At 41.9% G+C, this 24,772-nt stretch overlaps 1 pseudogene; it reads right to left on the reverse strand.

The window, feature by feature from the left end:
• Positions 1-2,863: 2,863 nt before the first annotated feature.
• On the reverse strand, positions 2,864-6,036 carry LOC139181101 (uncharacterized protein CXorf66 homolog; annotated as a pseudogene).
• Positions 6,037-24,772: the final 18,736 nt, after the last annotated feature.

The raw sequence follows: 24,772 nt of genomic DNA on the forward strand, positions 1-24,772 counted from the left end.
ATAAACTTCAAAATTATCTTACAATATGAAGCTAGATTACCCAATGAAATTTTAATTTTTAAAAAATTTAGACTGAGATGCTGTCAAATGCTGGTTAACATCATTTGAACAAAGCAACCATTAAAAAAAATGAGGCAAATGGAGGAAATTTGCATATAGACTGGATAATTTATATTAAGGAATTATTATTGTTTCATATGAGATAATAGTACTGTGTTTCAGTTCAGTTAAGTTCAGTCACTCAGTTGTATCTGACTCTTTGTGATCCCATGGAGTATTGTGTTTATGTATTTTTAAAATTTATTATTTTTTGGAAATATAAATGGGAGGGAAATGGATAGTAGTTTAAATGAAACAACACTGGCCATGTAATGATAATTCTTGAATCTGAGCAATGTTTATATGGGTGTTCATTCATACTCCTACTTTTTTGTTTGAACTGTTTTTCATACTAAACCATAAAAATTTGATCAGAACTTTTGCTTCTATTTGTGAATTTTAAAAAGACCAGGCTATCCCAGAACAATTCTAACGCTTTGCAGTTTATCTTCACAAAAAATGTAATACCAGAAGGAAATCAAGTCTGTAGCTTCCACAATGCTTTTCAATGCATTTTCTACCTCTTAAAACTTTTATATATCATGCCATCTGTGAATTTCATGATGACCTTACAGACCCCACCAGGATACTACCAGTGGAGGAGGCAGAGGTTATGGGGAAGTCAGATGTGAATGAAGTCAAGACATATTTATATGCTCCTGGTAAGTTAGGAGGATGGTCCAGATTGATTAAAAGTCAAGTAAGGACTTTGCTGATACCAGTGGACTGGGTGATCTGAGAATAAACACATACCCCAGAAACTGGAAGTGAGAAGGCAGTACAGCATAATGAAAATTTGAACTTAAGTCAATCATAGATTCATTTCTTGATTCAATCAATTGCTAGATGTGATCTTACTATATGTTACAGAGCATCGGTTAACTCATATGGCAGTCCATATAATAGGGGACTGTTGGGGATTAAATAAAATATGTGAACGTGAGGAAAGTGTTAACACAGCAGGTCTGGTTGTTTGGTCCTTGTATGTCAAGGGAACTGGAAACCATGATTTGAGTATTGGTCATCCCTGGGTGAATGTTCTAATGTTAATTGGTTGATGATCATGTTTTGTTCACCTGATTGCTTGGCACAAACATCAACATCGATAATGTGCATCTGGTGTCATTGTTGGGATCCTGAGTTTCACTTGCCATGTCTGGTTATGGAGCATGATGTACCTATGGGACCTGTTCTCCATAAAAGCCTCAGATGCTGAGGCTTCCCTGGGCAGAGCCATGTTGCACACATGCCTCTAGTTTGTTGCTAGAGAAGAGAGAATGTCCTAGAGAATGCCCCAGAGGGGCAAGTACTCAAAAGCGCATGTTCAACCTCTCTGATTCACCCAAAAAGATGTCTTTTTCCTGTTGCTCTTGATTTGTATATTTTTGCTCTAATAAACCTCAGCCATGACTATAATCTGCTTTTGAGTCATGTGAGTCCTTTTTCTAAATCTGTAAAATTGAGGGGAGGGTGGCCTTCAGATATCCTGGACATAAAGGGACTTAGTACAATGTCTGGCAAGTAGTACACATCCAATATATGCTAGCTATGGAATTTAACTGACCCTGCTGAATGTGACAGGGGACTGACCTCACTGTACTAGAATATAGGCTGGGACTGCATGATTTTGCCTGTTTTTCTGAACCATGCTCTTGGAAGTGGGCAGGGATAACCTCTCATCAGTGAGGAAGCTAGAAAATATAACTCCAAGGTTTTCCCCTGGCCTCCCAGCCCTCTGGATTCTAAGTAAGAAGGTACCCTGTGAAGAAAATTGGTAGATATCCGACCTCTATCTGGGCCATTCTGAGAATGCACAACAGGACAAACTCTTTTTATCAATTTGAAGGGTAACCAAAAGAATCAAAAACCTTGAGAGTGGGGCTGGAGCCTGGACCCTTACTTTGGTAGCAGTCATCAGAGGCAGTGGTATTAGAAATGAGTATTGGGACTTCCCTGGTGGTTCAGTGGCTAAAACTCCACACTCCCAATGCAGGGGGTCTGGGTTCTATCCCTGGTCAGAGAATCACATGCTGCAGCCAAGGGTTTGCATGCCACAACTAAGAACTGGCATGGTCAAATAAATATGTTTTAAAAAAGGAAATAACTATCAGGAATTTCCCCAATGCAGCCAGAATCAAGCACACAGAGCCATTTCCGCCACACACTGGGCACCAGAGAAAGACAGTCTTAGACTGTGAGGACACTCTGTCAAAATTTAAAAGATAGTTGGGTTGAGACTTCACTTGAGGGTTAATCCAAGGGAAAGAGGAGCCCAGGGCATCCATCTTGCAATACCTTTCTATATTTGTGTGTGTGTGTGTGTGTGTGTGTGTGTGTGTGTGTGTGTGTGACTGGTTCACATTTAACCGTGTGCCTGTGTCCAACTCTTTTCGACCCCATCGACTGTAGCCCTTCAGTCTCCTCGGTCCATGGAATTTCCCAGGCAAGACTACTGGACTGGGTTGCTATTTCCTCCTCCAAAGGATCTTCCCAACCCAGGGGTCAAACCCACATCTCTTCCATTGGCAGGTGGATTCTTTACCACTGCACCAGCTGGGAAGCCCATCCAAGTGACCAGATCTACGTTGTTGTTCAACCATCAAGTCGTGTCCAACTCTGTGACCCCGTGGACTGCAGCAGGCTGGGTTTCCCTGTCCCTCACCATCTCCCAGAATTTGCCCAAGTAGATCTAAGATACCTCACAAAGAGATTTATACCTCTAAAATACAATAATAATTACAACAAAATCAGTTGTTATGTCACACATTTATGTACTATTTTTTAAATAAATTGCCTCGAGATGGATATAAGTCTAATCTTAATAGTGATACCAAGTGGAGTTTTCGTCTACCAGGTTCTTAAATATGGTGAGCATATAATAGTTCATAGAAGCTTGCTTCTTCTGCATCGGTGGTCTTTCTTTTGATCCCTTAATTATTTGGGGAGTTTTTATAGATGTCTTCCTTGCATTTTATGTTGCAGATTATAATCACCTCCCTGTCACTCTCACCATCACTGTTGTATGTTGTGATATCACTGTCACTCATGTTGCCATACACTGTGTTGTATTTGGGTTGTTTCTTTTTATATGACTTGTAAAAGTGCTTCAATTCGCGTGAAAACAGTGGAACTGGAACATGCTTTTTATTTGCGTCTGAAACATGAGTGATGAACGGCTCAGAAACAGCTCTGCAAACAAGGCACTTTTCCTTGTAGCATCGACAAAACTTCCCTGGTTGAGGTCTAGATAATATTTCTGCCCTACCTGCACTAGCTGGGCATTTTAGTTTAAGATATCTCTGGCGTTTGGTCAGTTTATCTACACTTGATTGCTCAGGGAAGCTCTGATTCTTTGGATAGGGTAGAGGAGTTTTGGTTGGCTTGGCCCGACACTGTAGACTTGGTGGCCAAGTTGGCTTGATGGCCTTCTCTGGATAGGATGGACTGACCTGACCGACTAGCTTATGGGCATGAGCCTGCCTATGTGCCTTTTTTGGACTGCATGTTCTATGCAACTTTTCCTGGGAGGGGGGTGATCCTAACACTTTTTTGGGAGCTGATGGCTTGGATGGTTTTTTTGACTCGAGCACCTGACTAACTTTTCTGCACTTGAAGGAACTTTTTGTGGACTTGAGGGCCCAGATGACTTATCTATTCTGGATACCACGGATTGTCTTTCTGGATCACCCAGACCAGCAGTCAGTGACTTGGAGTAGGTAAATGATATTTTAGATGACCTGGATGCCTTGATGGTGATATCTTCTTTCTTGTCCCTGAAAATACAGAGGATTTGGAATATGACAATTTAAATCAGAGGAGTAAGATTACTGTTACCAGAAAATATGGGCTATTGTGTCAATTTAGACTTGTGGTCTTTTTGTGGCTCTAGCAGGAAAATTGAACACAGTAAGAATCAGAGTGTGGTGAAAACTATGAGTCAGGTTACAGTGTTGAACTCGTGTTGAATGCTTTTTCTTTTTCTTAATTTTGCTGTTTCAACCACAATGGATAACCATATAGTCTATATATGCAATGACACAAACTTGTTTCAAATCTACTGTTGAGAGGGAGAGAGAGAATTTATCTAATCCAGAAATTATACTTTTTACAAAAAAGCCACAAGTTGATATGCAACTGAGGAACAAATGTCACAACCTGTCACATAAAAAAGTCTTAGACCAAATTCATTGTTTTCCTATCATATTTACACCATCAAGGTTTGTAACCATACATATTAATCCTCACATGCTAACTCTAAAACTGAAGGAATAGAACAGTGGTATATTTCAGTCACCAGTCCTTGGATTGGGAAATTTTTAGAGACCCAGTATACCAAGTGCCAGCCTGATCCTCCTATATTAAAGCCAGGGACTAGAATCACTGAACACAGTTGAAAATTTTTCATGTTATTACATCTCAAAATGATAGATTATCCAAAATGTGTTACTATCTTTGGAATGCAGAGACCCAACTCCTTCTCCCCTGAGAAGGTTTTGATTCTGTCTTATTTAGATAGTCATTCCCTCTTTTCATAGACTCAACTTACAATGAAATTAGCAGCCTGGGGCTCAAGTGAACCCTGAATAGGATAGTTTTGGCTAAAGTTGATAATGTACTTGAGATAATTTAAGAGCTTCATTTAAGTGAACATATCCAGCCCACAAGATGTTGGTAGCTCTTCTGAAGTCTAAAGTTAGTGGTAAGTAACAAAACAACAGTGAACCCGCTTACGTGTGAGTGCGCATGCGTGTGCAGGTACAGTTCTTCATGCGCGTGCACACCCACCTCCTCACCTCACCCCTACACCCCGCCACTTTGTATTTTTAGCTCAAAGGTGTAAGACTTAATGTTGCTGCTTTGGGGACTTCTCCGCTCTCACAGTTATAGAGTATAGTGAAGAACACGTGCCTCCCCACAACCTTGTACTTTTATTCAAAGGTGTAAGACTTACTTGGTTGCTTTATGGGCTTCCTCGCTATCACAGCTATAGTGAAGAAAGCAGGTACACGTGACCATATAGCCAGTGATAAGGGTACCAATTATAATAATGAGTAGACGTCGCCGTAATTCCTGCAGTTTGGTCTGCTTGAATTCAGCATGTGTAGTTACTATGAAAGAACATGTATCATCAGAACCTGTGCTTGGGAACCAAGTTTGCTTCCATTTTGATGGGGGTTTGTTACTGTAGATCCAAGTCAAATCTCATCATCAATTATTTCTTTAAGCATGATAACCACTGTCATTTTCCTCCCTCTATCACCTCCCCAGCCAGCCACAGTCTACAAGCCAAATCTGGGAGCTGTCTTTGGCTAATCAGTATAATTATCTAGGTTACCCCACGTCGTGGCTTGTTCAACCCATTACCTAGGTATTTGAATGTGTGAATGCACTGGAGTGTTGATGTGTGTGTGAACGTGTATGGTGGGAAAAGGGATGGGACAAGAAAACACAATTCTTGAAACCTACTATGTGTTAGGTACCATGCTAGATTCATTCACATAGAATTTTCTGGTATGGCTGGTGGGGGAGGGGCAGGGGTTGGTGGATTGGGTGGGGAAGGGGAATGAAAGGGGACAGTAAGGCTGTACTCTTCATGTTTCTGTGTTTGGAATGTTTACACAGAAGTAAAACTTTCAGGCGTTGTCGTAGAAATTCTCGAAGACCTACTCATAGTAAAGTAGAATAAACAGCAGATTTCTTATACACAGCTAGCTTGTTTAAGTACTGGAATACATTTAACATAATAGATCATAATTTCTAGGTTTTAAGGTTAGGGACATACCTGCAGTAGCAGATCCATTGCTTTCATTTCTATCTAAACAACTACTTGTCCAAATTGATAAAAGGAGGACATAAATGAAGAGATTCATGTCCAGGACCTTGTTGTCCTGTTTCCTCTCCCAAGGAAACTGCTGGATTTAAAATGGCTCAGCTTGTTTTAGGGGCCTATGACTTCATAATCATTCTGTGTCATATCCTGACAACATAATCTCACCATGGTGACACATCAGCTCCTGGGTACAAATATTATGAAAAGAATTTTAATCCTTTATTTCTCCATTACATCAAATATTCTATCAGATTTGAATCAAAAAGTTTGAGACATTATTAAGCACAGAAGGCAGAGAAAATGAGTTAGCTCTAGAAACTGAAGAACGATTTTCTTTGTTAAATGTTAAGGAGTCACCTTACAGCCCTATAGTAGTTCTTAATGTGTTTTAGAGGTTAAATCATCCTGGGGTATAAGTTTGTAGGAATTTTTCTTACAAATATTAAGATTTTGAATATCCCTCAAGCTTTTTATTGAGCTGCTTTTAATGGGTACCCAAGATCATGGCATCCTGTCCCATCACTTCATGGGAAATAGATGGGGAAACAGTGGAAATAATGTCAGACTTTATTTTTGGGGGCTCCAAAATCACTGCAGATGGTGACTGCAGCCATGAAATTAAAAGACACTTACTCCTTGGAAGGAAAGTTATGACCAACCTAGATAGCATATTCAAAAGCAGAGACATTACTTTGCCAACAAAGGTCTGTCTAGTCAAGGCTATGGTTTTTCCTGTGGTCATGTATGGATGTGAGAGTTGGACTGTGAAGAAAGCTGAGCGCCAAAGAATTGATGCTTTTGAACTGTGGTGTTGGAGAAGACTCTTGAGGGTCCCTTGGACTGCAAGGAGATCCAACCAGTCCATTCTGAAGGAGATCAGCCCTGGGATTTCTTTGGAGGGAATGATGCAGAAGCTGAAACTCTTTGGCCACCTCATGTGAAGAGTTGACTCATTGGAAAAGACTCTGATGCTGGGAGGGTTTGAGGGCAGGAGGAGAAGGGGACGACAGAGGATGAGATGGCTGGATGGCATCACTGACTCGATGGATGTGAGTCTGCATGAACTCTGGGAGTTGGTGATGGACAGGTAGGCCTGGCGTACTGCGATTCATGGGGTCGCGAAGAGTCGGACACGACTGAATGACTGAACTGAACTAAAGACTTTCTGTCTAGTGAGTGACATGGTAAGTTCTCCATTTTAGAAACCATCCCCCCACCCTGGCTCTTGTATGGGCACTAGATTGCTGGGCTTAAAGTAATTTAGACAATTAGAAGGCTGTTATGTAGGTCCACCTGATAGAGCATGGTGGCTTGAAGCAGAGTGGTAAAGATGGAGAGTAATCAATGCATTGGAGGAGTCTTTTGATGTGGGTAGGACTTGAGGAAGGGCAGGCCATAGGGCTTGAAGGAGAGAGAGGTAGCCAGGATGATTCATTGCTTCAAGAAAAGCATGTTGGAGATCTATGGACAGGAATTTTTTTGTTAAGCATGAGCATTCAGACAGTCACAGTCCCTGCCTTGGAAATCTAAAGAGAGAGACAGACACATAAATAACCAATCACTAGGTTATGTAATGGGGCTTCCCTGGTAGTTCAACTGGTGAAGAATCTGCCTATAATGCAAGAGAACTAGGTTTGATTCCTGGGTCAGGAAGATCCCCTGGAGAAGGGATAGCTACCCATTCCAGTATTCTTGGGCTTCCCAGGTGGCTCAGACAGTAAAGAATCCACCTGTAATGTGGGAGACCTGGGTTCAATCCCTGGGTTGGGAAGATCCCCTGGAGGAGGACATGGAAACCCATGCCAGTATTCTTGCCTGGAGAATCCTCATGGACAGAGGAGCCTGGCGGGCTGCAGTCCGTGGAGTTGCAGAGTCAGACATGACTGAGCAATTAAGCAGCAGCACAGCAGAGCACAGCACAGCACGGTGTATATAATGGGCTTTCCAGGCGTCGCTAGTGGTAAGGAACTCGCCTGCCAATGTAAGAGATGTGGATTCAATCCCTAGGTTGGGAAGATCCCCTGGAGGTGGGGGACACGGCAACCCACCCCAGTATTCCTGTCTGGAGAATCCCATGGATAGAGGAGTCTGGCAGGCTGCAGTCCACAGGGTCACACAGCATTGGATACAACTGAAGTGACTTAGCACACATGCACACAGGGTGTGTAATGTCATATGCAGGCAGTGATGTCACAGGATACAGTGCCACAAGATCATGCAAAAGGACTATCTCTTCAAAGTGGGGAGTCCTGGAGGAGATGACCCTTGATCTGAGGTGGGTTTTTTTGGGTGTGTGTGTGTGTTTTATTTCTATTTATTTATTAAAAAATTATTTATTTTAATTAAAGGATAGTTGCTTTATAATACTGTGGTGGGTTTTGCCATACATCAGCATGAATCAGCCATGGGTGTACATGTGTCCCCCCCTATCCTGATGCCCCCTCCCCCCTCCCTTCCAACTCCATCCCTCTCGGTTGTCTAGAGCACTGGTTTTGAGTGCCCTGCTTGATGAATTGGACTTGCACTGGTCATCTATTTTACATATGGTAATATACATGTTTCTTCTTTTAAAATGTATAAATTTATTTAATTGGAGGCTAATTACTTTACAATATTGTATTGGTTTTGCCATACATTGACATGAATCCACCATGGGTATACATGTGTTCCCCATCCTGGACCCCCCTCCCACCTCCCTCCCCATCCCATCCTTCTGGGTCATCCCAGTGCACCAGCCCCAAGCACCCTGTATCATGCATCAAACCTGGACTGGCGATTCATTTCACATATGATAATATACATGTTTCAATGCCATTTTTCCAAATCATCCCACCCTCACCCTCTGCCACAGAGTCCAAAAGACTGTTTTGTGCATCTGTGTCTCTTTTGCTGTCTCACATACCGGGTCATCATTGCCATCTTTCTAAATTCCATATATATGCATTAGTATACTGTGTTGGTGTTTTTCTCTCTGGCTTACTTCACTCTGTATAAGAGGCTCCAGTTTCATCTACCTCATTAGAACTGATTCAAATGCATTCTTTTTAATGGCTGAGTAATACTCCATTGTGTATATGTACCACAGCTTTCTTATCCATTCCTCTGCTGAAGGACATCTAGGTTGCTTCCATGTCATGGCTATTATAAACAGTGCTGCGACGAACATTGTGGTACACGTGTCTCTTTAAATTCTGGTTTCCTTGGTGTATATGCAGAGCAGTGGGATTGCTGGGTCTATGGCAGTTCTATTTCCAGTTTTCTAAGGAATCTCCACACTCTTCTCCATAGTGGCTGTACTAGTTTGCATTCCCACCAACAGTGTAAGAGGGTTCTCTTTTCTCCGCACCTTCTCCAGCATTTGTTTCTTGTAGACTTTTGGATAGCAGCCATTCTGACTGGCATGAAATGATACCTCATTGTGGTTTTGATTTGCATTTCTCTGATAATGAGTGATGTTGAGCATCTTTTCATGTGTTTGTTAGCCATCTGTATGTCTTCTTTGGAGAAATGTCTGTTTAGTTCTTTGGCCCATTTTTTGATTGGGTCGTTTATTTTTCTGGAATTGAGCTGCAGGAGTTGCTTGTATATTTTTGAGATTAATTCTTTGCCAGTTGCTTCATTTGTTATTATTTTCTCCCATTCTGAAGGCTGTCTTTTCACTTTGCTTATAGTTTCCTTTGTTGCACAGAAGCTTTTAATCTTAATTAGGTACCATTTCTGTATTTTTGCTTTTATTTCCAATATTCTGGGAGGTGGGTTCCAGAGGATCTTGCTGTGATTTATGTCGGAGAGTGTTTTGCCTATGTGTTCCTCTAGGAGTTTTATAGTTTCTGGCCTTATGTTTAGATCTTGAATCCATTTTGACTTTATTCTTGTGTATGGTGTTAGAAAGTGTGTTCTAGTTTCATTCTTTTGCAAGTGGTTGACCAGTTTTCCCAGCACCACTTGTTAGAGAGATTGTCTTTTCTCCATTGTATATTCATGCCTCCTTTGTCAAAGATAAGGTGCCCACAGATGTGTGGATTTAACTCTGGGCTTTCTATTTTGTTCCATTGATCTATATTTCTGTCTTTGTGCCAGTACCATATTGTCTTGATGACTGTGGCTTTGTAGTAGAGCCTGAAGTCAGGCAGGTTGATTCCTTAAGTTCCGTTCTTCTTTCTCAAGATTGCTTTGGCTAATCAAGGTTTTTTGTATTTCCATGCAAATTGTGAAAGTATTTGTCCTAGCTCTGTGAAGAATACCGTTGGTAGTTGATAGGGTTTGCATTGAATCTATAGATTGCTTTGGGTAGTACACTCATTTTCACAATATTGATTCTTCTGATCCATGAAGATGGTATATTTCTCCATCTATTTTTGTCCTCTTTGATTTCTTTCACCAGTGTTTTATCGTTTTATATATATAGGTCTTTTGTTTCTTTAGGTAGATATATTCCTAAGTATTTAATTCTTTTCATTGCAATGGTGAATGGAATTGTTTCCTTAATTTCTCTTTCTGTTTTCTCATTGTTAGTGTATAGGAATGCAAGGGATTTCTGTGTGTTGATTTTATATCCTGCAACTTTACTGTATTCATTGATTAGCTCTAGTATTTTTCTGGTGGAGTCTTTAGGGTTTTCTATGTAGAGGATCATTATATCTGCAAACAGTGAGAGTTTTACTTTTTCTTTTCCAATCTGGATTCCTTTTATTTCTTTTTCTGCCCTGATTGCTGTGGGTAAAATTCCAAAACTATGTTGAATAGTAGTAGTGAGATTGGGCACTCTTGTCTTGTTCCTGAATTTAGGGGAAATGCTTTCAAGTTTTCACCATTGAGGATAATGTTTGCTGTGGGTTTGTCATATATAGCTCTTATTATGTTGAGGTATGTTCCTTCTATTCCTACTTTCTGGAGGGTTTTTTTTTTTTATCATAAATGGATGTTGAATTTTGTCAAAGGCTTTCTCTGCATCTATTGAGATAATCATACGGTTTTTATCTTTCAGTTTGTTGATGTGGTGTATTACATTAATTGATTTGTGGATATTGAAGAATCCTTGCATCCCTGGGATCAAGCCCACTTGGTCATGATGTATGATCTTTTTAATATGCTGTTGGATTCTGTTTGCTAGAATTTTGTTAAGGATTTTTGCATCTATGTTCACCAGTGATATTGACCTGTAGTTTTCTTGTTTTTGTGGCATCTTTGTCAGGTTTTGCTATTAGGATGATGGTGGCCTCATAGAATGTGTTTGGAAGTTTACCTTCCTCTGCAATTTTCTGGAAGAGTTTATGTAGGATAGGTGTTAGCTCGTCTCTAAATTTTTGGTCGAATTCAGCTGTGAAGCCGTCTGGACCTGGGCTTTTGTTTGCTGGAAGATTTCTGATTACAGTTTCAATTTCCATGCTTCTGATGGGTCTGTTAAGATTTTCTATTTCTTCCTGGTTCAGTTTTGGAAGGTTGTACTTTTCTAAGAATTTGTCCATTTCTTCCAAGTTGTCCATTTTATTGGCATATAGTTGCTCATAATAGTCTCTTATGATCCTTTGTATTTCTGTGTTGTCTGTTGTGATCTCTCCATTTTCATGTCTAATTTTGTTAATTTGGTTTTTCTCCCTTTGTTTCTTGATGAGTCTTGCTAATGGTTTGTCAATTTTATTTATCTTCTCAAAGAACCAGCTTTTGGCTTTGTTGATTTTTGCTGTGGTCTCTTTTGTTACTTTTGCATTTATTTCTGCCCTAATTTTTAAGATTTCTTTCCTTCTACTAACCCTGGGGTTCTTCATTTCTTCCTTTTCTAGTTGCTTTAGGTGTAGAGTTAGGTTACTTATTTGACTTGTTTCTTGAGGTAAGCCTGTATTGCTATGAACCTTCCCCTTAGCACTGCTTTTACAATGCCCCATAGGTTTGGGGTTGTTGTGTTTTCATTTTCATTCATTTCTATGCATATTTTGATTTCTTTTTTGATTTCTTCTGTGATTTGTTGGTTATTCAGCCGCATGTAGTTTTCAGCCTCCATATGTTGGAATTTTTAATAATTTTTCTCCTGTAATTGACATCTAATTTTACTGCATTGTGGTCACAAAAGATGCTTGGAATGATATCAGTTTTTTTGAATATGCCAAGGCTAGATTTATGGTCCCGGATGTGATCTATCCCGAAGAAGGTTCCGTGTGCACTTGAGAAAAAGGTGAAATTCATTGTTTTGGGGTGAAATGTCCTATAGATATCAATTAGGTCTAACTGGTCTATTGTATCATTTAAAGTTTGTGTTTCTTTGTTAATTTTCTGTTTAGTTGAACTATCCATAGGTGTGATTGGGCTATTAAAGTATCCCGATATTATTGTGTCATTGTTAATTTCCCCTTTCATACTTATTAGCATTTATCTTACATATTGTGGTGCTTCTATGTTGGGTGCATATATATTTATAATTGTTATTTCTTCTTCTTGGATTGATCCTTTGATCATTATGTAGTGTCCTTCTTTGTCTCTTTGCACAGCATCTGTTTTAAAGTCTATTTTATCTGAAATGAATATTGCTACTCCTGCTTTCTTTTGGTCTCCATTAGCATGGAATATCTTTTTCTAGCCCTTCACTTTCAGTCTGCATGGGTCCCTTGTTTCGAGGTGGGTCTCTTGTAGACAACATATGTAGGGGTCTTGTTTTTTTATCCATTCAGCCAGTCTTTGTCATTTGGTTGGGGTATTCAACCAATTTACATAAGGTAATTATTGATAAGTATGATCCCATTGCCATGGGTTTGAGTTTATACATGCTTTCTGTGTTTCCTGTCAAGAGAAGATCCTTTAGCATTTGTTGGAGAGCTCGTTTGGTGGTGCTGAATTCTCTCAGCTTTTGCTTGTCTGTAAAGCTTTTGATTTCTCCTTCATATTTGAATGAGATCCATGCTGGGTTCAGTAATCTGGGCTGTAGGTTATTTTCTTTCATCACTTTAAGTATGCCCTGCCATGCCCTCCTGGCCTGAAGAGTTTCTATTGAAAGATCAGCTGTTATCCTTATGGGAATCACCTTGTGTGTTATTTGTTGTTTTTCCCTTGCTTCTTTTAATATTTGTCCTTTGTGTTTGATCTTTGTTAATTTGATTAATATGTGTCTTGGGGGTTTCGCCTTGCGTTTATCCTGTTTGGGACTCTCTGGGTTTCTTGGACTTGGGTGACTATTTCCTTCCCCATTTTAGGGAAGTTTTCAACAATTATCTCCTCAAGTATTTTCTCATGGCCTTTCTTACTGTCTTCTTCTTCTGCGACTCCTATGATTTGAATATTGGGGCATTTAACATTGTCCCAGAGGTCTCTGAGGTAGTCCTCATTTCTTTTAATTCTTTTTTCTCTGTTTCATTTATTTCTACCATTCTATCTTATACCTCATTAATCCTATCTTCTGCCTCCATTATTCTACTTTTGGTTCCCTTCAGAGTGTTTTTGATCTCATTTATTGCATTATTCATTATATATTGACTCTTTTCTATTTCTTCTAGGTACTTGTTAAACCTTTCTTGCATCTTCTCAATTCTTGTCTCCAGGTTATTTATCTGTAACTCCATTTTGTTTTCAAAATTTTGGATCATTTTCACTTTCATTCTTTGGAATTCTTCATCAGGTAGATTCTCTATCTCTTCCTCTTTTGTTTGGTTTGATGGGCATTTATCTTGTTCCTTTACCTGCTGGGTATTTCTCTGCTTTTTCATCTTGCTTATATTGCCTGGTTTGGGGTGGCCTTTCCATATTCTGGCAGTTTGTGATTCCTCTTTATTGTGGAGGTTTTTTGCTGTGGATGGGGTTGGATGGATGGATTGTCAAGGGTTCTTGGTTAGGGAAGCTTGTGTCAGTGTTCTGGTAGATGGAGCTGGATTTCTTCTCTCTGGAGTGCAAGAGTGTACGGTAATGAGTTTTGAGATGTCAGTGGGTTTGGTGTGACTTTGCGCAGCCTGTATATTGAAGCTCAGAGCTGTGTTCTTGTTTTGCTGGAGAATTTGCATGGTATGTGTTGCTTTGGAACTTGTTGGCCATTGGGTAGTGCTTGGTTTCAGTGTATGTATGGAGGTGTTTGATGAGCACCTATTGATTAAAGCTTCCTGGAGTCAGGAGTTCTATGGTGTTCTCAGGATTTGGACTTAAGCCTTCTGCCTCTGATTTTCAGTCTTATTCTTACAGTAGCCTCAAGACTTCTCCATCTATATTGCACTGATGGTAAGACAGCTTGATTTATGAGGAAAAGTTTTTCCACAGTGAGGGACACCCAGAGAGGTACACAGAGTTACATAGAGAAAAGAAGAGGGAGGAGGGACATAGAGGTGACCAGAAGGAGAAGAGGGGGAATCAAAAAAGGAGAGAGCAGGCTAGCCAGTAATCAGTTCCGTATGTGCTTTCCTCAGTCTGGATTCCTCAGAGATGTTCACGGAATTACACAGAGAAGAGAAGAGGGAGGAAGGAGACAGAGGTGGCCCAGGGGATAAAAGGGGGAATCAAAAAGGAGAGAGACAGATCTAGCCAGTAATAAGTTCCCTAAGTGTTCTCCACAACCAGGAACACACAATGAGATTCACAGATTTGGGTGGAGACGAGAAGTGGGAGGGAAGAGATAGAGATGACTTGGTGGAGAAAAAGGAGAGTCCAAGGGGGCAGAGAGCAATCAAGCGAGTAATCTCACTCCCAAGTAAACATGGGTACTGAAGATTGGGTTCTTAATGCTACAAAATTGATAACAAATACCAAAAAGCAAAGGTTAAAAATTCAGAGTACAGGTTAGATTCTCAAAAATACAATATTAAGAAAAAAACAAAGTCACAAGAATTATAATATATATATATATATATATATATATATATATATATATATGAAGTTTCCTTTAAAACTAGGGTCCTTTTTTTTGCAAAGTAATAGTAGGTTGTAAAAATGAAAATTAAATGAGTAATAGAGGACTTAAAATGAAAAAATTTTTTAAAGATTAAAAAAATGATAATAGTTAAAATATATCTAGAACTTTCTCTGGTGTTGTTGTGGACAGTGTGGGGTCAGTTCATTTTCAGATAGTTCCTTGATCTGGCTTATAGTTCTCAAGATCTATGGGCCCCTTCCTATGTAGTTGGTGCTAACTGCAGGGTTTTAATCTATTGCACCTGTCACTTCCAAAGTGGTTCCCTCTTTTTTTTTTTTTTTTTTTAGCTTCTTCTGTTTGCTGGTCTCTTCAGTGTCTAATTTTGGCTCTGACACAAGAGGGCAGTGGTGGTCACTTTTTAGGCTTACTTCTTCAGTTGAACTGTAAGGAGGGAGGAACACTGCAAACAAATATCACCGGCGTGTGTGGGGATGCTCTCAGTGTCTCCGCCACCCTGGGCTTGGCCCTGCTCATGGCGTGTGTGCTTTCCCAGTCTACACTGTTTAGGCTCTAGGTTGCTCTGCCAGGAACCGTCTGAGGCGGGCCCCTGGGTTGCATGTACTTCCCAGGTCTACGCCACTCAGGTTCAGGTTCTCAGGTACTCCACAAAGGGGCACACTTGGTTGGGACTGCGTTTTGTGCCCGTCCCAGGTCTGAGCACCTCAGGTGATCAGGTGCTTGGTGAGTGCAGTCTCCCTTAGTTGGGGGCTGTGTCTTATCGCTTCCCCGACCCCAGCCACTCGGTTTTCTGGGTGTACAACCAGCACGCCTTCTCAGGCGTGCCATGTGTCTCTTTTGGGGAGCTGATCTCTGGCTGCAACTCTCCAGGCAGATGTCAACCATCCAGAATCCCAAGAAGTCTTGGTTAGCAATGAAGCCTACTTGCAGTTTGGTAGATGATGCCTCTCTGGGGCCGTAATTGCCCCCTTCTGGCTCTGGCTGCCCTCGCCTGCCTGTCTCCAGCAGGGGATGGGCCGGTCTGCAGCCGGCTGGCTCTGTTCAGTCCTTTGTTCTGTGAGAGGGCCTGGCAGTGTCTTGAAAGTGAAAGTAAAGTCACTCAGTCATGTCCAACTCTGCAACCCCATGGACTGTTGTCTACCAGGCTCCTCTGTCCATGGGATTTTCCAGGCAAGAACACTGGAGTGGGTTACCATTTCCTTCTCCAGGAGATCTTCCCAACCCAGGAATTGAACCCGGGTCTCCCACATTGTAGGCAGATGCTTTACCGTCTGAGCCACCAGGGAAGTACGTATGCACGTGGGATAGCTATCCCACAGACTGGGTTGCTATCTCAAGTTAGTTCCCTCAGATTGCCCTTGGGGCATTCGGGCCTTGTTCCTTACCCTAATCAACGCAGCCTGCACCTCCCTATCCAGTCCCCGCTTGCTAGTGGCAGATGCGAGCGTCTGCACTGCTTTTCCGTTGGGAGTGGCTGTTAGGCACATAATCTGTGGGTTTTAATAATTTATTTATTTTTCCTCCTGGTTATGTTGCCCTCTGAGGTTCGAAGTCTCACCGCAGACCCGCCGGTGAGTGTTCCCTGGTGTTTGGAAACTTCTCTCTTTTTTAAGACTCCCTTCCCCGGATGGATGTCAGTCCCTACCTCTTTTGACTCTCTTTTTGTATTTTATATTTTTTCCTACCTAGTTTTGAAGACAATGGGCTGCCTTTCTGGGTGCCTGATGTCTTCTGCCAGCATTCAGAAGTTGTTTTGTGGAATTTACTCAACGTTCAAATGTTCTTTCAATGAATCTGTAGGGGAGAAAGTGGTCTCCCTGTCCTATTTCTCTGCCATCTTAAGACCGCCCCCACAATATACATGTTTCAATGCTATTCTCTCAAATCGTCCCACCCTCTCTTTCTACCACACAGTCCAAAAGTCTGTTCTTTACATGTGTCTTTTTTGCTGCCTTGCATATTGGATTTCCATCACCGTCTTTCTAAATTCTATGTATATGCGTTAATATACTGTATTGATGTTTCTCTTCCTGACATACTTCACTCTGTATAATAGGCTCCAGTTTCACCCATCTCATTAGAACTGACTCAAATGCATTCCTTTTTATAGGTGAGTAAGAATCTACTTCTGCTTTATTGACTATGCCAAAGCCTTTGACTGTGTGGATCACGATAAACTGTGGGAAATTCTGAAAGAGATGGGAATACCAGAACACCTGACCTGCCTCTTGAGAAACCTATATGCAGGTCAGGAAGCAACAGTTAGAACTGGACATGGAACAACAGACTGGTTCCAAATAGGAAAAGGAGTACGTCAAGGCTGTATACTGTCACCATGCTCATTTAACTTGTACGCAGAGTACATCATGAGAAACGCTGGGCTGGAAGAAGCACAAGCTGGAACAAGATTGCTGGGAGAAATATCAGTAACCTCAGATGTGTAGATGACACCACCCTTATGGCAGAAAGTGAAGAGGAACTAAAAAGCCTCTTGATAAAAGTGAAAGAGGAGAGTGGAAAAGTTGGCTTAAAGCTCAACATTCAGAAAATGAAGATCATTGCATCTGGTCCCATCACTTCATGGGAAATAGATGGGGAAACAGTGGAAACAGTGTCAGAATTTGTTTCTTTGGGCTCCAAAATCACTGAAGATGGTGACTGCAGCCATGAAATTAAAAGACGCTTACTCCTTGGAAGGAAAGTTATGACCAACCTAGATAGTATATTCAAAAGCAGAGACACTACTTTGCCAACAAAGGTTCGTCTAGTCAAGGCTATGGTTTTTCCTGTGGTCATGTATGGATGTGAGAGTTGGACTGTGAAGAAGGCTGAGCACCGAAGAATTGATGCATTTGAACTGTGGTGTTGGAGTAGACTCTTGAGAGTCCCTTGGACTGCAAGGAAATCCAACCAGTCCATTCTGAAGGAGATCAGCCCTGGGATTTCTTTGGAAGGAATGATGCTAAAGCTGAAAAACTCCAGTACTTTGGCCACCTCATGCGAAGAGTTGACTCATTGGAAAAGACTCTGATGCTGGGAGGGATTGGGGGCGGGAGGAGAAGGGGACGACAGAGGATGAGATGGCTGGACGCCATCACCAACTCGATGGACGTGAGTCTGAGTGAACTCCGGGAGTTGGTTTTGGACAGGGAGGCCTGGCGTGCTGCGGTTCATGGGATCATAAAGGGTCAGACACGACTGAGTGACTGAACTGAACTGAATATTCTATTGTGTATATGTACCACAACTTCCTTATCCTTTTGCCTGCCAATGGGTATCTAGGTTGCTTCCGTGTCCTAGCTATTGTAAACAGTGCTGCAATGAACTTTGTGGTACATGTGCCTGTTTCAGTTCTGGTTTCCTCTGCGTGTATGACCAGCACTGGGATTACTGGGTCATTTGGCAGTTCTATTTCCAGTTTTTAAAGGAATCTCCACACTGTTCTCCATAGTGCCTGTCTCAGTTTGCAATCCCACCAAAAGTGTTAAGTGAGTGAAGTTGCTCAGTCGTGTCTGACTCTTTGTGACCCCGTGGACTGTAGCCCACCAGGCTCCTCCATCCATGGGATTCTCCAGGCAAGAATACTGGAGTGGGTCGCCATTTCCTTCTCCAGAGGAAATCCGGACCCAGGGATCAAACCCAGGTCTCCCTCATTGCAGGCAGACGCTTTAACCTCTGAGCTACCAGAGGAGACCCCGTGTTAACAGTGTTAAGAGGGTTGCATTTTGTCCACATTATCTCCAGCATTTAGTGTTTGCCAGCTGCAACGGACCTCGCAGAAGCGTGACTGAGAGGAGCTACCCCACGTCTGAGGTCAGGGGCGGCAGCCAAGAGTAGCTAACCCATGTCCGAGGTCAGGGGGGCGGCCGAGAGGAGCTGCCCCACGTCCGAGGTCAGGGGTGGTGGCCGAGACTGCCAGGCTGCGATGGCACAGGAGCAGCCAGGAGGAGCTACCCCACACCCGAGGCCAGGGGCGGCGGCCGAGAGGAGCTACCCCATGTCCGAGATCAGAGGCGGCGGCCGAGAGTGCCAGGCTGCGAGGACGCAGGAGCCGCCGAGAGGAGTTACCCCACGTCCAAGATCAAGGGCGGCGGCTGGGAGTGCCAGGCTGCGATGGCGAAGGAGCGGCTGAGAGGAGCTACCACACGTCCTAGGTCAGGGGCAGCGGCTGAGAGGAGCTACCCCAGCCCAAGGCCAGGGGCGGAGGCCGGGAGGAACTATCCCATGCCCCAGGTCATGGGCAGCGGCCTAGGGGAGCAAGCCCATGTCCAAGAAGTGGTGGCTGCATGGGCGCAGGAGGGCCGAGAGGAGCTACTCCACGTTTAAGGTCAGGAGGGGTGGCAGTGAGGAGATACCTCTAGTCCAAGGTAAGGAGCAGCCATGAAGAGATATCCCACGTCAAAGGTAAGAGAAACCTAAGTAGGTGTTGCGAGAGGGAATCAGAGGGCAGACACACTGAAATCATAATAACAGAAAACTGGTCAATCTAATCACATGGACCACAGCCTTGTCTAGCTCAATGAAACTAAACCATGCCATGTGGGGCCACCAAGACGGGCGGGTCATGGTGGAGAGGTCTGTCATGACTGAACGACAGAACTAAAATGAACTGAACTGAGACTTTTTGATGGTGGCCATTCTGACGAGCATGAGATGATATCTTATTGTGGTTTTGATGTGCATTTCTCTAATAATGACCACAGCTCAGAACATCCAAAGAGATTCATTAGAGTTATATAGAATAGAGAAGCGGGAGGAAGGAGATAGAGGTGACCCAGAGGAGAAAAGGGAGAGTGAAAAGGGGAAAGGGCAATCAAGCCAGTAATTAAAATCCCTAATTAAATACTGAAGATTAGATTATTAAAGGTACAAAATTGATAACAAATACCAAAAAGCAAAGATGAAAAACCTAGAATAGAGGTTCGACTCTCAAAAATACAACATAAAAAATTCAAAACAGAATCGATCACAAAAATTTAAAAAATATGTATGGAATTTGTTTTAAAAAATGTTTTTTTTTTTTTTGGAAAGGTAATCAGTTCAGTTCAGTTCAGTTCAGCTGTTCAATCATGTCTGACACTTTGTGATGCCATGAACTACAGGAATAGTAGGCTATAAAAATGAAAGTTAAAGGAGTAATAAAGAACTAATTTTTTTTTAATTAAAAAGTGATCATGGTAACAATATATCTAGGAATTTCTCTGGAGCTGTTGCGGGCAGCTCAGACAGTCCATTCTCCCTGCTTGTACTTGTTCTCCGTTTCCTGGGTGCACTGTGAGGGCACAGTCCCAGGTGTGCTATGTATCTCCTCTGGTGAGCTGATCTCAGGCTGTGACTCTCCTGGGAGATGTGAACCTTCCAGGATCCCAGGAAGATGTTGTTAGCAACTGGCAGTCTGCTCACAGTTTGGTGAATGATGCAGTCTCTGGGGCCGAGATTGCAGCAACCCCTTTCCTTCTGGCTCTGGCTGTCACACACCTACCTCTCTGCTTTCCAGGAGGGAGGGCCCTAACTGGGCAGCCAGCTTGCTCTCCTTTGGTATTTGCTAGGATGCAATCCATTGTTCTGTGATCGCGCCAGGGGTCACCATGCAGCATTAGAGTTTTGGGTGGGAAAGGCCCTTTCTTTTCTTTTTTGTCTCTCTGGAGATCCTAAGGTTTGGGTTGCTCTGTTACATTAGTTCTGTCAGATTGTTCTCAGGGCGTTCAGGCCCAATCCTTACCCTAAGGACCAACCAATGAAGCAGCCCACACTTCCCTGCCCAACCCACACTCGCTGGTCAAGGACGCGAGTGTCTGTGTCACTTTGCCGCTGGTATTTGCAGTTAGGCACATACTCTGTGGGTTTTTTTTTTTTTTTTTTTTTTTCCCCTCCCGGTTTGTTGCCCTCTGAGTCCAAAGCTCCCCATAGACACGTCTGTGAGAGGGTTTCCTATTGTGTGCAAAGTTGTCCTTTACGACTCCCTCCCCAGGACGGGTCTCCGTCCCTAAATCTTTTGTCTCTGTTTTCCTTTTCTATACTTTGTCCTACCTCGTTTTGAAGAGATTGGGCTGCCTTTCTGGGTGTCTGGTGTCCCCCGCCAGCGTACAGAGTTGTTTTGTGGAAGTCGCTCAACATTCAAATGATCTTTTGATGAATCTGTGGGGGAGAAACTGGTCTCCCCATCCTATTGCTCCACCATCTTGGAACTGTCCCCGGGGTTTTTAATTCATTTATTTTTTAATGTGAGTAGGAATTCCTTGAACCCAAATAGGAAGGAAAGAACAGTGCATGAACTTGTGGTTGAGGGAACTTTGTGTCCAGGTGGCCAAAATGAAGATTCCGGGAAGGGGCTAGCTGAAAACAAAGCCGGAGTGGGTAATCAGGGTAACCCTTATAAACAGGTTGTGTGTTAAGAATCTTTCTTTAAGTCTGTTTCTCCATCTTTAAAATGAATAGAAAAGAGATGAAGGGGTAAGCCTGAATGGGTAGCAGTCTTTGAAACCATTATTTGGGGGTCATTGGAATAGAACAAAATTAAATATTCTTTGGAAAATAAAACTCAGTTTTGCCCTGAAGCTCTAAATAATCCTGCTCTTCAAATACTTTTAACTGTATAAAGATCAGAAATGCTAGTTTTATGCAATGTTACGTGTAAGTTATATCTCAATAAAGCAAGGGAAAAAAACTAAAAAGAGAAGATGTTACTTTATTGCTTTTTGAATCAAATAATTTTAATTTGGTGCTTATGCTGCTAAGTCGCTTCAGTCGTGTCCAACTCTGTGCGACCCCATAGACAGCAGCCCACCAGGCTCCCCCGTCCCTGGCATTCTCCAGGCAAGAACACTGGAGTGGGTTGCCATTTCCTTCTCCAATGTATGAAAGTGAAAAGTGAAAGGGAAGTCGATCAGTCATGTCCAACCCTCAGCGACCCCATGGACTGCAGCCTATCAGGCTCCTCCTTCCATGGGATTTTCCAGGCAAAAGTACTGGAGTGGGGTGCCATTGCCTTCTCTGTTGGTGCTTATAAAGAAAAGAATATCTGTCAACTCTTTTTTCAAAAAACTCAGTATTTTCCCTAGTGGTGGATAGATGATAAAAAATATGTTAAAGCCAATATTTCAGAAATAGCTTCCAAGTTAATTTATCATTAACTTCACATTGCCAATGGATATAGGAGCTATGGTGTATTTTTTTTTTTTTTTTTTGCTTTCACATAGATTTATATGATTTTTTTAATGTGAGCTCACATGCCTAACATGTTAGAAATTCAAATTCATTTCAACTCAGAAATTCTGGGGTACAATTTTGATTAAAATCATGCATAACAGATGTGCTTTAAAATCCCATTTCTTGCTTCAAATTTGTTGTTATTCTTTTTGCTAGAACAAGGATGAGGCTCAGAGACTCTTGCCTCTGGCAGAAAACTTAAGGGGTGTTCAAACACTCCATAATCAAGATAAATAACATTTTCATGTAATATTTTAAAAATAAAAATGAATCCACAAAAAATTCATGTTGTACAAAATATGAAGTATTTTAAATAAAGACAGGATCTGACCCTGTGCTAGCCCCTGCCGATCCCAACTCTGTGTTTTAAGTTTGCAGGGCCATCCTTATCTTGTCCATTTTAAAAAAGCAGAGGGGCAGGTTCCAAGGACTCAGTCACTGCCTCTAAACAGGCCTGTGAACCCAAGAGCTCTAGAAATGTCTCTAGCCTTCTGCCCCAGGACTCTGCTCCTGGGCTTGTGTTTGATGATCCTCTGTGAAAAATGTCTTTTCCTGCTTTCTCTCCCCTTAGATCTCTCTAAACTTTTCTGATTTCCCCTCTTTTATCCAATTGTCTTGCTCCCAGAGTCTAGCCAACACCGTCCTCACTGGAAAGTATCTGAGCTTGTCCTAGCTCCTTCTTGGCTAAATTATAATCCTTTTCCAGGTGAGAGGGAGGAAGAAGAACCTTTCCTGGGTTTCCACCTCATGGCTTTCTACTGCCCTCCTCTGGGCTTCAGTTACCACTGCAGTTCCACTGCAGGCCTTCAGTTCATTTTTCCCATTAGATATTTTTTCTAATTAAAAACAGCATATGCACCTTATAAAAGTTTCAAATCACACAGAAGTATTTCACCTTTTCTTTATCCCTTCAGTTCTTCGGACCCCTTGAAAATTGCTTTAAATATTTGTTACCGATAGCCTGCTAAGATACCTTTATTTTATATTGCATTTTAAAATTCTGTGAGGAATGTTTGAATCTATTCTCATTATGAAAAATCAAAAATATAGAAATATGCAGAATAGGAACTTCTCTGCTGGTCCAGTGGTTAAGACTTCTCCTGCCAATGGAGGGGTGCGCGTTGTATCCCTGGCTGGGGAACTAAGATCCTAAATGCTGTGGGGTCAAAAAACAAACAAACAAACAAACACAGAACACAACATAAAAGAGAAGCAGAATGTATGCAATCAATTCAATAAAGACTTTAAAAATGGTCCACATCAAAAAATCTTAAAGAACTATACAGAATAAAAAGTTACAGTCTTGGCCCATGGGGGAAGGGCCTCTGCACCAAAGGGGCCCAGTCAGCTGGTGGTAGACTCCCAGTGAAGGCACCTGGAAGAGTAGGCCGTGAATCCGCAGGCTCGGGTGGAAGCCCGGCCCGTCCCCAGACCTCCCTGGGGACTGGACTCTGACCAAAAGGGCCTAGGGTGTGTGGTGAGGCCAGAGGCAGCCTAGGGCCTTGTGCTGTATGCTCAGTTTTGTTTTGTTTTTTTTTCCTCCTGGAGCTTGATCCTGGCCTGGGAGTGCTTTCGGCTTCACATTCTGTACCCTTGGAACTTTGGTTTAGTAATGCTGGCAACGTCTGACTGGCCCCAATGTGGAGGTGACACCGGGTTTGTTTTTCTACCTGAAAATGAAAAGCTCTGGAGGGGTATACATTCTCTACCAGATTATGAGGTTTGCACACTTTTGGGCACTCTACTCCCTTGGTAACAGCAACTTCTTGCCGTGAATAGATGACTTTCTACTCCTTGTGAAGACTTTGTTAAGAAGCAGGAATAGCTTGAGGAGTCTCTAAACAGACAGTGGTCTAGAAAACAGAAATATCTAGAAAACGAATAGTGTATGTTTTCAACCAGGTACATTTTTACATTTCTGTTGAGGGCTGTGTCTGCTACTGCATCTGATGGTATCTTAAGAGGGCTTCCACTCCAGAACCTAGATTCACTACTTTCCCTATGTCCTCACAACACTATGGTTTTGAAAAGCTATCCTTAAACTGCATTTGCTGGTGTTGGCTCATTTCAGACTTAACAGTTGATAGAACTATCAAATGAAATTCACTTTTATGATCAGAATGATTCCAAAATATTTGTTCTTTTGACACATTACACCTTAGTTCTGCTATGGCTTTTTATAGTCTTTTGGTTTGACACTTGGAAAACTCCAAAAAAAAAAAAAAGGATAATTCCTTATCAGGATCCAATATCTGCTTATTGAGCACTTGTCCTGTGCGAAGTAACATGCTAGCTCCTGAAAAAAAGTCACAGTCTTTTCTTTGATGACCCCATTCTTTTCCCATTCTAGAGGTGATGACACAAATGTTTTATGGGCATCTCTCAAATCGTTTTCTACATATTTAAGTAACTACCAAGTACATGATAGACACAGCCACATAATGAACATAAGTGGGATAATTCCGTGAGTGTTGTTTTTCAGAGTTTTAGAAAATTACACAACTACATGTACACTCCTATTCATAGCAGTATCATTCACAAGAACCAAAAGGTGGAAACAACTCACACGCCCATCAACAGATGAATAGATAAACAAACTGTAGTATGTGCATACAGTGAATTATTATTCACCCTTATAAAGGATTTAAATTCTGAGACATGCTAGAGCATGAATGGACCTTGAATATAATTATGCTAGGAAAGAAGCCAGTCACAAAAGACCAAATAATGTATGATTACACTTACATGAGCTACCCTAAAATAGTCAAATTGATAAAGATATATAGTAGAAT

This window comes from Bos indicus, chromosome X (genome assembly GCF_029378745.1).
Source record: "Bos indicus isolate NIAB-ARS_2022 breed Sahiwal x Tharparkar chromosome X, NIAB-ARS_B.indTharparkar_mat_pri_1.0, whole genome shotgun sequence".
NCBI classification, from domain to species: domain Eukaryota; kingdom Metazoa; phylum Chordata; class Mammalia; order Artiodactyla; family Bovidae; genus Bos; species Bos indicus.